The sequence below is a fragment of the Tursiops truncatus genome, chromosome 4 (assembly GCF_011762595.2).
Source record: "Tursiops truncatus isolate mTurTru1 chromosome 4, mTurTru1.mat.Y, whole genome shotgun sequence".
Lineage (NCBI taxonomy): Eukaryota > Metazoa > Chordata > Mammalia > Artiodactyla > Delphinidae > Tursiops > Tursiops truncatus.
Window position 1 is genome coordinate 4487389 of NC_047037.1, and position 13931 is coordinate 4501319.

Genomic DNA, 13931 nt, shown 5'->3' on the forward strand with positions numbered 1-13931 from the left:
CAACTAGGCCCATGAGCCACAACTACTGAGCCTGTGCGTCTGGAGCCTGTGCTCCGCAACAAGAGAGGCCACGATAGTGAGAGGGCCGTGCACCGCGATGAAGGGTGGCCCCCGCTAGCCACAACTAGAGAAAGCCCTCGCACAGAAACGCAGACCCAACACAGCAAAGAAATAAAATTAATTAATAAACTCCTACCCCCCCCAAAAAAAGAAAAGAAACGCAGTATCTTGGGCCTCCCCAAGATCAACTGAATTAAAATCTGTACTTTAACAAGATTTTCCGGTGTTTTATGTGTCCATTAAGGTTAGAGAGGTTCTAGAACCCAGGGCAGGGCCAACGGGCTGAAAATTGGCCTTGAATCTAGATCTTTAAATGCTGAGCCTTAGGGACACTGGTGTCTTAGAGCATCCTGTGCCTAGTTCTTTTCCTCCATCTTTTCATTTAATCTGAACATCCATTCTGTGAGATGTACACTCGCGTCATTTATAAATCAAGGAACTGAGATTCAGAAGAGTTAAATCACCTGCTCTAGATTAAACTACTTATAAATGACATGACCAGGATTTTTAAAACTCTTTTTATTATGGAAATTTTCAAGGACTCACAAAAGTAGAGAATAATATAAAGAACCGTGTATCCTCATCGCTTCAGTAATTGTCAACATTGTGCCACTTCTGTTTCATCTTCCCCCATCACAACACACGTACTCTCTTCCTCTTTTTTCCTCCCTTCCAGCCTGGGTTGAATGTGAACCTGGCTGTAGAGACTGTGCTGTTTCTACCACACTCATCACCTGCTTGAATCGTGCTGATTGTTACCAGGAACAGAGCCCAGAGCCAGAGTAAGTGGAGCAAACGGGCAACAAGGAGAGAAGAATCAGACAGACCCAAAGACACTTACTGAAAAGGGATTCTTCAGCCGGTGCTTCCCTCTATGAGTGATAGATTTATTGCTTCCAGAAGTAGTCCGTTCCTCAGTGGATGAACATTTGTGAGCCTCTACAGTACACTAGGCACAATGCCAAGTGACCTGGTGTGCGAGGCTTTGCACAGCATGGCCCCCGCCTACCTCCCCAGCTCACCTCCCACCCTGTGCTCACTCCCCAGTCTCATGTACATAACAGACCACAACTCCAAGGTCGTCTAGAAAGGTCACTACACATGGTGTTTCCTCTAAATGGAATAGTTTGCACCTCATCATCCAATTTCAACTTCTCTTTTAAACCCAAATATATGGACTCTCCTGGTGGCACAGTGGTTAAGAATCCGCCTGCCAATGCAGGGGACACAGGTTTGAGCCCTGGTCTGGAAGACCCCACATGCCACAGCGCAACTAGACACACGTGCCACAACTGCTGAGCCTGTGCTCTCGAGCCCGCAAGCCACAACTACTGAGCCCACGTGCCACAACTGCTGAAGCCCGCACGCCTAGAGCCTGTGCTCCGCAACAAAAGAAGCCACCGCAATGAGAAGCCTGCACACCACAATGAAGAGTAGCCCCCACTCGCCGCAACTAGAGAAAGCCCACGCGCAGCAATGAAGACCCAACGCAGCCAAAATTAAATAAATAAATTTTAAAAATAAATAAATAACATAAACACCAAAATATATCTGACCCAGAACAGCTTTCCTTGGCCATCTTCCCCCAGCCCTCCCAGTACCTCACACAACATGGACTAAGTTGTGTTTCATGTTATGAACACCTCATACTTAGTATCACAGTCTGGAATCTGAGCTCTGATGAACAGTGACAGCTTTGTCTTGTTCTTTATGTTGCCATGGCCCATGGAAGACCAGCCCTTCAAAGGAACAGGACAGACAGAATGTATGAGAGTACTTGGGTATTCCCGTTCTTTCCTTTACCCATCTACAAAAGAGCATTCTGGCATTGCTGCCTCATTTTCTTCTCCCTTGCTGACCAGAATTTTGTGATATAGAATTCTTAGACAAATGGTGGGTTCCATAGGGAAATGGAAGGAACTTTTTTTTTTTTTTTTTTTTGGCGGTACGCAGGACTCTCACTGTTGTGGCCTCTCCCGTTGCGGAGCACAGGCTCCGGACACGCAGGCTCAGCGGCCATGGCTCACGGGCCCAGCCGCTCCGCAGCATGTGGGATCTTCCCGGACCGGGACACGAGCCCGTGTCCCCTGCATCGGCAGGAGGACTCTCAACCACTGTGCCACCAGGGAAGCCCTGGAAGGAACTTTTACAGGAAATTTTGGAGAAGCTGTGAAGTGTGAGGAAAATCAATAGTTGCTCCAACTTAATGCTTGACTACTGAATGTCTAAGTCAATGCTAAATGCTCACCTGCTATATTAATTCATTTAATTTTCTCATCAATCCCATAAAGTAACTATAATCACCCTACAGTAAATTGACTGTATCTTTACTGGTGAAATGGCAATATACCTTTGCTTCTGCCTACCTCTTAGCACAGCCTTTCTGGTTAAAACTTGATCTTCAAGTGAAGGAGATATGGAAAAATAGTAGAAGAGGTTCTGGGAACAGCTATTTAGGGAAAGAGAATTTCTGTTCAGATATTACTACAATTCTGCATAGATACACCTAGCCCTAGGTAGTAATCACAATATTGAATATAGAATGGATGCCAGCCATGCACTAAGCCCCTGTCTTGGGATAAAGTTCTGTATATAACTTAGGAAGAGGGAGGTACAACAGACTAGATGATTAGTTTTCAACTTCGTTCTAAGCAGGAAGTACTGTGGTTCTTCAATTCTAGAAATACCTTGGATAATTGTAAACAGTTCTGATATTAGGATGTATCTCACACTAGGTGCAAATGCACTGCAGCAATACCCCCAATAAACAAACGAGCAAACGAAAACATCACCAAGTTGGTGATGAATTTTAAATTGATAGCATCTTTGAGTGGGAAAATAGCAAATTTTTCTAACCAACTTTAACATACCCCTGCTATGGATATAGAATGCGAAGAATGCTCAGGTTAGATGGGAATAGAGACCCAATTCATCACAGTCACTGCTGGCCTGAGCAAGTCAGTCCATCAACCAGTACTTTAATCTTTCCTTGGAGCTCCATTAAATCGTTAAGATCTGAGTTATGGAGCACAGAAACACCTTAAATTAACCAAATTCTTATTATTTTAGGCACGTAGTTAGGGAGACCGTTTTTTAGTGAAGCACTAGAAACTGATGTCAAACCTATTTTTTTAAGTTCATCTTATACAGTCATGTATATAATAAACCGCCTCAGAATTCTTGTTCCAAAGGGTAGATGGATCATTTTTCAATTATCCTATTGCCATCTTCAGAATGTTCCTCACGTAATATATCATTATATATTACATATGGGTTATATAGGATGCTGGCTGAATCAACTGGCTTCTTCCTGGCAATTAGTCAGTATGATGATGCCTAGAATTGGAGAAGTATCTGACTCTGCTTTCTTATTGTATTTGGTTTTCAGAATAAGGTGTCACTATCTTTTAAAAATTCCCTTCCTATAAAGTACTTCTGTTGGAATGACCGATCACAATAGTTACAAGTGTTTGCAACTTATATGAATGCTGTGAACACGCGCTCAGCTGCCATGCTGTGCTCACAGATCCACTACAAACACGGAGAACAGGAACAGTGCTACTGACTCATCTCATGTAGGCTGATCTCATGTACGTGTGCATGGACAGCAATTCGTGCAGATCTTACAAGTTCCTGTTGGTTTCTGGTTATTTTTTGTAACTTCTGGAAACTCTGAATGAATGTCTCTGTACGTGGAGCAGAGTGACCAAACTTTAGTGTAACTCAAGAAAGTCTCCAGTCCGTTCAGACTGAAGTCTACTTGAGAGATGATGGGGGTGAACCATCATGGGGTAAAGTTACCGAATGCATCCTTTTGACTTTGGAGTCTCTTTTACCCAAATTGGCTGCACTCTCTACCCAGGCTTTAAACGTCTCTCAGGAATAGACTGGCACAAACCAACTCATAATACAGGCACCTGGTAATCTTATTCTAGGATATTCTTAGCAATCCAACCCTACCCCATCTTCTGATATAATATACCTTGACTGCTTGTCTTAAACTGTAAACAGAAAAAGCTGTATGTTGTTAATGATAGCAAGTCCTTGCTTGGTCTCTTGCCCACAAGGCTAAAATTTCCCCAAAAAGTCAGTTTCAGGGTGTATCTTACTAGTATGTATTTCTCAAATATATATCGTTTTGTGTCCAGACCATCTCGTTTTCCTCCTTACTTCAAGTGGTGGCTCCCAGAACAGAATACAGTCTTCTTTAGGAGAATGATTACCGCTAAGCAGGAGACGTTATTACCCCGGGAAATTGGTTTGTCTGTGCGGAAGAGGGCTGGGATCAGAGTTACATAATGTCGTTTCTAGGGCTAGTTCCCCATCGATTTGTACGGCTTGGAGCAAGTCTCCTAATAATCTCTTTTGGAAGCAGTTTCCTCAATGGCAAATGGGAATTGCTATTCCCTCCACGGCTACTTAACAGGGATGGCGTAAGGACACACAGTTAGGTGGAAGTTACGAAAGTGCCTTGGAAAAGTTAAAATGCCTCCACAAACGTGAGCTACTATTAATGAAAAGAAGTTTTAAAAGCTCAGATCAGTTGCCTAACGTTCGTCTCTCCAGGGCTAAGAATGCATTTTAAAATTATACTTGCACACCATTTCAAAGGATCCTTTTAATCATCACATTAAAAGATTTCATCAGGGCTGTCACTATTAATTTTATAACAGTGTGCTGTACCAGGTCAGCCTTTAAATTTTTGATTGCCCCCTTTTGCCTGAAGGTGGCTGAAGGAGTTTACAATCCCTTCTTCCATATTCGTAAAGCACAGACCAAAGCATGTCAGAAAGTCACACACTTCATTAAAAGACTTCTACTGGGTCTAGTACATCCTTATTACCTAATTACTGGAAGAAATTCTGTGTGAATACTGCACTTAAGGACGTATGGTTTTGCACACATCCTAAGTCTAGGTCGTCAAGTCAAATATGTGAAGGTTTGTGCTAATTGATTTCCAAGATCCTTCACAGCTCAGAAATTTAGTAAATAATTTGTGACCATATAAGTCAGGTATTATTATTGTTATTATTATTTTAAGAGAAAAATGCATACAATTTTAAACTGTTTTCTTCTTAACCCTTAACATGGATGGCTGACTGCTTCTAACAGATAACATTTTGAACAAAGGTACCAGATATTTTGAGGGGTTCATTTGAAATATCATTCAGTCATGGAGACAATTGGGAAGTCTTTTAACAGTTAAATATGACAAAAATATGGATTTCTGATGTATAAATCAATATACAAATCTATGTAATTCGTAATAGTTTTCATTAGAGCATCTTTAAGAAAACTTTCTGTAACATGGAGAGCTTGAACTAGATGTAATGACAAGGCGTGAGGTTCTATCAGAATTGTGTAATTCACATACCAAATACATAAAAGTGAATACAAAGTTGTAAAACATACTTGTTTTATCCTCCAAGTCATCAACTTCAGAAAATTACTTACTGTAATTTTTAAGTTATACTTACTGTAATTTTTGCCATTATTAGAAGATTAAATTCCCAATTCTAAATATTTATAAGGAAACACATATTGGAGCAATTTGAGAACGACGGAACGACGGAAAAAGTAACATAAGAACGACGGAAAAAGTAACATAACTGAGAACGAGGGAAAAAGTAACATAACTGCCCCCTGAGGATTGTCAGAGCTTTCCTAGAACTGCCAGGGAGCTGATTATTTTGTAAAACCGTAAGAACTAACACTACATCCCTTTACCAGCACGCAAACCTGAGAAAAGCCCTTTTCTCCCATATTCACAGATTTTCACAACTCTGAACCACAGGTTAGTGAACTGTTCTTAAATGTCCTCACGGTCCATTTCCTCCCTGCCAAAGGCAGAAATATTGTAAGCTCTATGAAAAAATATATATTCTGGGCTTCCCTGGTGGCGCAGTGGTTGAGAGTCTGCCTGCTGATGCAGGGGACACGGGTTCGTGCCCCAGTCCGGGAAGATCCCACGTACTTCGGAGCGGCTGGGCCCGTGAGCCATGGCCGCTGAGCCTGCGCGTCCGGAGCCTGTGCTCCGCAATGGGAGAGGCCACAGCAGTGTGAGGCCCACGTACCGCAACAAAACAAAACAAACAAAAAAATATATATATATGTTCTTTTGATACATAGTATTTATTCCATCATAAGTTCCATCAAGCTTGATTATGTGTAAGATGACCATTTCTTCTCTTTAATTTCATAATAGATATTTTATCACAGCTGTTCAAGTGAGAAAATGTGATGATTCTTTTTTCCTGTGGAGCCAGTATTATTATTATTGAAATATGTTTTCCTAAAGTCTTTTTTCTCTATCCAAACCCTTTCCTTTGCCTCCTTGCTTTTTAAAAAATATCTAATTGGTGTATAATCCACATATAATCAGATTCACTCTTCCTAGTTGTCAACTGAAAAAAATGCACAACGTGAGAGTTGTGAGTTAAGTTTTATTGGGGGCAAAATGAGGACTACAGCCCAGGAGACAGCGTTTCAGAGAGCTCTGGGGAACTGCTCCAGAGAGGTAGGGGGGAATATCAGTGTATGTATGATTTAGTGAAGGGGGTACATGAAGTGCAGCACACACTTCGGCAGGGCCTTGCTGCTACTCACGAGGAGCAGACGTCACCATGAAGGAATTTAGTGCTTTTCTAGATATGAGGAGATGCAAGAACTGGGCTCATAAAATCTTCTCCTGAAAACATCTAACTATCGAAGACCCGAAGACCTGTCCTGCCAGTTTTTCCCAGAGCACAGAATGCCTCATTCCCGATCTCCACCCTGAACTCCTTTCAGGGGGTGTTGAAGGTCAGCAGCTGCAGTGGCTCATGATTTAATCCTTGTAGAGGCAGGTGCCAAGTGCTATTTTGTAGCTGCCACAGTGAACAGCTTTAAAATTAGTCATTTAAAATTCATGATTAAGCCTTTATAGTGATCGGGATTCGCTACATTATGGTATGGTTATAATCAACCCCAAAATCTCAGTGTCCAAACACCAAAAAACCCTAATTTCTCACTCATGCTTTGTGTCTATTGATGGAGTTCTATTCATTGTTAACATACGGGAACCAAGGACCTGGATTTTCCATCTCATGATGCCTCTGTTATCACCGTGAGAGGGTAAAGAGGACATGACAATCCTGTGCTGGCTTTTAAAACGTCTCAGAAGTGACATATGTCACTTTCACTAATATTTCATTGACTGAAAAGTCCCATGGCTAACTTCAAGGGCGGGGTCAAGAAAATACAGTCCCCGCTATGTGTCTGGAAATAAGGTGATCCAGAAAATGTATAAAGAGTCTCTTACAAGCCATGATAAAAGCAAAGAGTTAAACAAAGAGATACAGATGGTCGTCAGCTTAGTATATTAGCTGCACAGCATGATTACGGTCATTTGAAAACCTTGATAGTCTAAAAAGTAGAATCAAAATTACAGCCTCACGTCTGGAAAAGAAAGACAGCTTTAAAGTGACAGTATGTCCTGTAGTGATTTTTTTCCCATTGTTTCTCCTTGTCATCAGCTTTGCTAAGCAAGAATTTTTCTTGCTCTGTCCAAACTGTTTCCTTTCAGTTACATGGTGATGAAGCTACTTGTGCTCTCAGTTCTAGTCCATTAATGGGTATGTTACACAGCTGTGACTCGACTGTGAAGATGACAGACTGTTATGAACTTCCATAGCATATCTTTATTTTCTGATAGACTTGCTGGCAGCAGTGAGCTGGTTAAAATAGAAATTGCAACGGTAAGAACCATGCAGGTGGTTCACAGACACACCAAGTCAGGAAGCAGCGTCTGAGTTGCAGAGAAAGAAGAACCCCTGGGCCAGTTTACCAGAAACAGTGGGACAGTGAGCTGTTTTGCAGATATAGAAACCCCCACCAGGTGGAAAAAGTTAACTATATGCTTGCCCACAAGCTCGTAGACCCCAGACCAGTTGGAACCAGAAGATTGATGATGTCCACTCCCAATTACCTCACCACCAGCCAGTCAGCATAATGTCTACAAGCTCATCATACACCCCACAACACCCCTCACTCATCCTGTCTTTGAAAACCTTTTCCTGAAAGCCTTCTGAGAGTTCAGGGTCTTTTAAACACTAGCTACCTGGACTCCTTGCTTAGCCCTGCAATTAAATGCTGCACTTTCCTTCACCATAACCCAGTGGCAGTAGATTGGCTTCACTGCATGCGAGCAAGTGGACCCAAGTTTGGTTCAGTAACAGAACCTTGCTAAGCAGGTGAGCACCCCATGTTGTCCTAGGACGTCGGTTTAAGGAAAAGCTCTGGCCAAGGGCCATTCATCATATGCCTTTTCCTTTTGCTGCAACTTACCAGGCAACTTGCTATCCACTAGCTCCAGCAAAGGAGCCACTTTTAAAATCTTATCTAAGAGACTTCTTTAAATAATCACTGTCATCCCAGAGAAGATGAGGGGACTATTAATCTTCCTTTCTCTACAGAGAACAAACTTAAGCTATTTATCAGGAGAATACTCTCCAGTCAAATGCAGTACAGTCACAATCTTTACTGACTCAATGCAGGAGACATTTATCGAGCATCTATCTGCCTTGCACAACACAGTTTTAATACCTTAATTGGTTTTATCAGTTTATTAAATATTTATTAGAAATTTCTCATTTTACCAATTGAGAACTCTGCAGCCCAGATTTAGGGATGGAATGTATATCTTCTATCATTTATGAATTCAGGATTCCTACTTCTAGGGGCTGCTGCAATAGCTATAGCCCTTTTCTCAGGAACTCTGTGGAACAGGAGGAGGAAAAGACAGGTGGGCACATAATTAGAAGTGCACAGTACCTTGTATTGTATGTCAAATACATTATTATTTACCATTTGTTTAGTTCTTAGTATGTCCAGGTATTAGTTTAGGTGCCAGTTCACAAAAACAATTCCTTTACTCTTCACAAAACCCATGAAAGACTGATGAACTAAGAAGTAGAGGTGTTCAATAACTTGCCCCATTTATTCATCCAAGAATTAGATCCCAATTCAGGCGCTTAGCTACAATGGTAAACTGTCTCAATAAACGTGTTGATAGGAAAGAGTACAAGGTAGGTAAAAATAAGAGCAGTGGGGTAAAAGGGTCCAAAGCAAAGCTGGGTTCCCACAATCTATAATGGATGGCCTTTCAGCATCCTCCCCACTCTTTGTACTCTTTCTCCTCCAATTCTGGTCTGGTTTTTCTTCTAGCATTATATATTAATTTATCATTTCTACTGATTATAGTTGTTCTCTGCTACACTCCCCTTTCCCTTCCCTTGACTAGACTGTAGGCTTCATGCAGGCAGGGGTGATTGTTTCATTCCCTGTGAATATCAAGTGCCTAGAGTAACACCTGACACATAGAGCTCCATAAATGTTTGCCAACTATAAGACCTCAATAACCTTAATTGGAAGAATGCCTCCTAGAAAGCACAGCAGTATTTCCAGATGATTGTGGAATTCTTAAGTTTAAAAATGGGGACAAAAGTGTAAAAAGTATGAGGACACTGCCCAAGGTAAATAGTCTTAGAACTCTGGGTGTGACCAAGAATGTATTATAAATGCATATGTTACATGTTGCCAGTGATTGAGGTAGTTGGTGTCTGTATCCTTATTGATGGAAGAAGACAGCTAATCAACTTATGCTTTCTTTCATATGACTGAGATTTCAAATAAGATTTTCTTTTTCAGGGAAATCTGAAAGGTAATTAGAGGAGATTTTGCCTTGCCTTTGCCTTTCCCATCTGCCCTTTGAGCCATCTGGATCTGGTGACACATCATTTCCTCTGTCTTTATGTCCCAGTCAGAGCAGAGTCCCTGGCTTTCACTGTGGGTGACCGGATACTATCAGGGAACGTTCTTTGCTGGGTGAGTTTAGGCCAGGTGTCCTGACTTTTCACCTGGATTTCTGTGCAGATCTGCAAAGAAGCCAGAGATTGGCTGTAACTCGTGTTCAGGTTTCAGCACCGTAGACCCAAATAGGCCATAAAGTTATGAAAGACAGCGTCCCTCTGAATATAGAAACTACCTAGTTCTGCCAGGATCATGTAAATCCTGAAGTGCTTTCCATTCGTGCTGGAAATGAAAGTGTCGAAAGCCTTCTGGGCTTCATGGTGATGGTGTTGACGCTCTGGACCCTGCCATGAGGTAGTGGGCATCACAATCCCTAGTGGGTTTCCATTCTTTGTCTCTTATCATCTGTTGGTTAAGAGACTAGGCATGAGGGTGAGGTGATGACTTTTTAGCTTAGGTTTTGGGACATTGGTGCTTTGAGCTATTGAGAGAACATTAGAAATCATTTCTTGAAGGCTAACTGTTGAAGCAAGAATAGACATGCCCAAAACAGATGGGTCACAACATCAAGAGGCTAGACAGGAAGTGGTGGCCTATTCACAGAACCCAAACTGGGCGAACATTTAGGAACCTGTCAACAAGCCTGAGTTAGGCTGGCACACGGAGCCAGGGGAGGAACGGCTGACTGGAGTTCTGAGTCAAAGGTAAAAGGCCCTTTTCTGTGATTCCCATTCAACCTATGTGCGCACGTCAGGTGCACATATATCAACCTCCCAGAACAGACCTATACTGACCAGCAGAAAAAAATGAATGTCACGCTGTCTGAAATGAGAGTCAAGACAGACATCCTCGTTGCCACTCCCCTGCAAAAGCCCTAGGAGGTTATACTTTAACCAAACCCAAACTTTTCTCATTCACCTTCTTCCTATTTTTTTCCACTATTGATGGTAAACAGTTCACTAACAGGCTTGTGAGTTCAGACATGCAGGAAAAAAGAGCCCAGCTCCCTTACGTCAAAGCTACGTATGTTGGTATCAGTAACTTTTGACTAAATGCCAAGAAATCTGCCAGTACTTTTTTGACTCAATGCCGAGATGAGTTGGGCAATAAACACCTTAACAGAACCTAAAGAGTCATTGCAAAAATTAGGTTTTTGGACAGAAGTATACTTTTAGAATAGGCCCTACTTATGCTGCCCAGTGGACATTAGGCCATGCAATGTAGAAGTAGCAAATGCTGAGAGCTGGGCACAACTGGACCCCAGGGAGCCCAGGGCAGGGCTTCCTGGGGAAGCTGTCACCCTTCACTTGATTATTGAGATGTACGGTGCCGAATGGGCTCCTTCAGGGTTTCATGTTGGTCACTGACACAGAGCATGGGAGAGCTGATACGGCAGTCAAATTTACACTCTTAAGTGCCTGATGTCATTGTCTGCTCTTAGCACTTAGCACCAAGCTTGGTGCAGTGTGTGGTCTACAGCCCAAGGAGCCTGGCAGGCTCCCCACTGAATGCATCTGTAGTCTGTCTGAGAGCTCTGTTCAGGCTCAGGGGGGATGTGCTGGGATGCATCAGCACTTTTTGCCCAGGATGTGGGTGGGAAAGTGACAATTCAGGAGCCCCTAAAATGAATTTCCAAAGTTAAACAACAACGGCCAACACTCCCCTTGAACTTGAAGTAGCCTATTTGGGGCCTGGCATTAATGAAGTTGCAGAATACATCTTGGAGAAAAGAAAATGTCAAATTGTAAATTTTTCAGCTGTAATACTGAACCAAATTTTAATCACTGACCTTTAACATCTTTCTTCTCTTCCGTAGAGTGGTTTGTAAGCAAACCCTCTTATCGTGGCATGTTGCACTGAGCCCAGTAAGTTGGCCCCCTGTCTTAGAGGAAGGATTTCCTTTTGTTCAGTGACACTTCCTCTGAGCATCAGGGGGTTGCCATTCATTTCTACCACGATGGAATATGATAATTAAATCTGTGTTATCCTATCCTTTCTCTTAAGAATCTTAGAAATATATCCTGTTGCCTCTTCGCCTCACAAGACCAAAGCCTTGGCCGGGTGTAGGGCCACAGTTACATGGAGACTGCCGTCTGCACAGAAGGAACACAGCAGTGGCTTCTGTATCCTGTTTCTAGAATGGCATCTCTTAGCTCTCAGACCCTCATTTTTAAAGTATTATTTATTTATTACATCTTTACTGGGGTATAATTGCTTTACAATGGTGTCTTAGTTTCTGCTTTATAACAAAGTGAATCAGTTATACATATACATATGTTCCCATATCTATTCCCTCTTGCGTCCCCCTCCCTCCCACCCTCCCTATCCCACCCCTCCAGGCGGTCACAAAGCACCGAGCTGATCTCCCTGTGCCATGCGGCTGCTTCCCACTAGCTATCTACCTTACGTTTGGTAGTGTATATATGTCCATGCCTCTCTCTCACTTTGTCCCAGCTCACCCTTCCTCTTCCCCGTGTCCTCAAGTCCATTCTCCAGTAGGTCTGTGTCTTTATTCCTGTCTTACCCCTAGGTTCTTCATGACTTTTTTTTTCTTAAATTCCATATATATGTGTTAGCATACGGTATTTGTCTTTCTCTTTCTGACTTCACTCTGTATGACAGACTCTAGGTCTATCCACCTCATTACAAACAGCTCAATTTCGTTTCTTTTTATGGCTGAGTAATATTCCATTGTATATATGTGCCACATCTTCTTTATCCATTCATCTGTTGATGGACACTTAGGTTGTTTCCATCTCCGGGCTATTGTAAATAGAGCTGCAATGAACATTTTGGTACATGACTCTTTTTGAATTTTGGTTTTCTCAGGGTATATGCCCAGTAGTGGAACTGCTGGGTCATATGGTAGTTCTATTTGTAGTTTTTTAAGGAACCTCCATACTGTTCTCCATAGTGGCTGTACCAATTCACATTCCCACCAGCAGTGCAAGAGGGTTCCCTTTTCTCCACACCCTCTCCAGCATTTATTGTTTCTAGATTTTTTGATGCTGGCCATTCTGACTGGTGTGAGATGATATCTCATTGTAGTTTTGATTTGCATTTCTCTAATGATTAATGATGTTGAGCATTCTTTCATGTGTTTGTTGGCAGTCTGTATATCTTCTTTGGAGAAATGTCTATTTATGTCTTCTGCCCATTTTTGGATTGGGTTGTTTGTTTTTTTGTTATTGAGCTGCATGAGCTGCTTGTAAATTTTGGAAATTAATCTTTTGTCAGTTGCTTCATTTGCAAATATTTTCTCCCATTCTGAGGTTTGTCTTTTGGTCTTGTTTATGGTTTCCTTTGCTGTGCAAAAACTTTGAAGTTTCATTAGGTCCCATTTGTTTATTTTTGTTTTTATTTCCATTTCTGTAGGAGGTGGGTCCAAAAGGACCTTGCTGTGATTTATGTCATAGAGTGTTCTGCCTACGTTTTCCTCCAAGAGTTTGATAGTTTCTGGCTAAAGTATAATTTAGATTGCTGACCTCTGAGTAAACGACTGCCTGTGAGCCAAATCCTGCCCACTGCCTGTTTTCATATGACCAAGAACTAAGTATAATTTTTACATTTTGATGATCGGGAATACTAAATCTGGACACAGATTAAGTGATGTGGTCTCTTGGCCCATAAAGCCTAAAATGTTTACCCTCTGGCCCTCTATAGGAAAAGGTTGCAATGTTTCACTTAAATGCATGCATGATTAAATAATAATAAATTCAAGTAACTTCGTGGCACACCTAGACACTGTTTTTATTCCCATACGTGCTGGCTCATGAGATTTATGGAATGTGAAAATTTTGTTAAATGAATAAAGTCAAAGAATTTCAAAATCAAAATCAGACTGGATAATTAAATGGCAGAGTAGTTCTAAGAACTGCATCATGAGGAAGTCATTTTTGTATTGGATTATGTCAGAGAGATGAATCTGAGACAGGCTGGGACCCTCTGCTGCAGTGCTTGCACCCAGACAGATGTGTCCTTGAGCAACAAAATACAGAGAAACTACAAGGGACTAAAAATAACTGCGTGCATGCACAGTTGGGGCCAATTATGGACAACAAGATACAGAAAGACCAAAAACC

The 13931-nt window shown here is 41.8% G+C and overlaps 1 long non-coding RNA gene across 1 annotated transcript in view; it reads right to left on the minus strand.

Moving 5' to 3' along the window:
* Window positions 1–13931, minus strand: part of LOC141278519 (uncharacterized) — a 98161-nt gene that overhangs the window by 23581 nt on the left and 60649 nt on the right. The window lies entirely within an intron of this gene.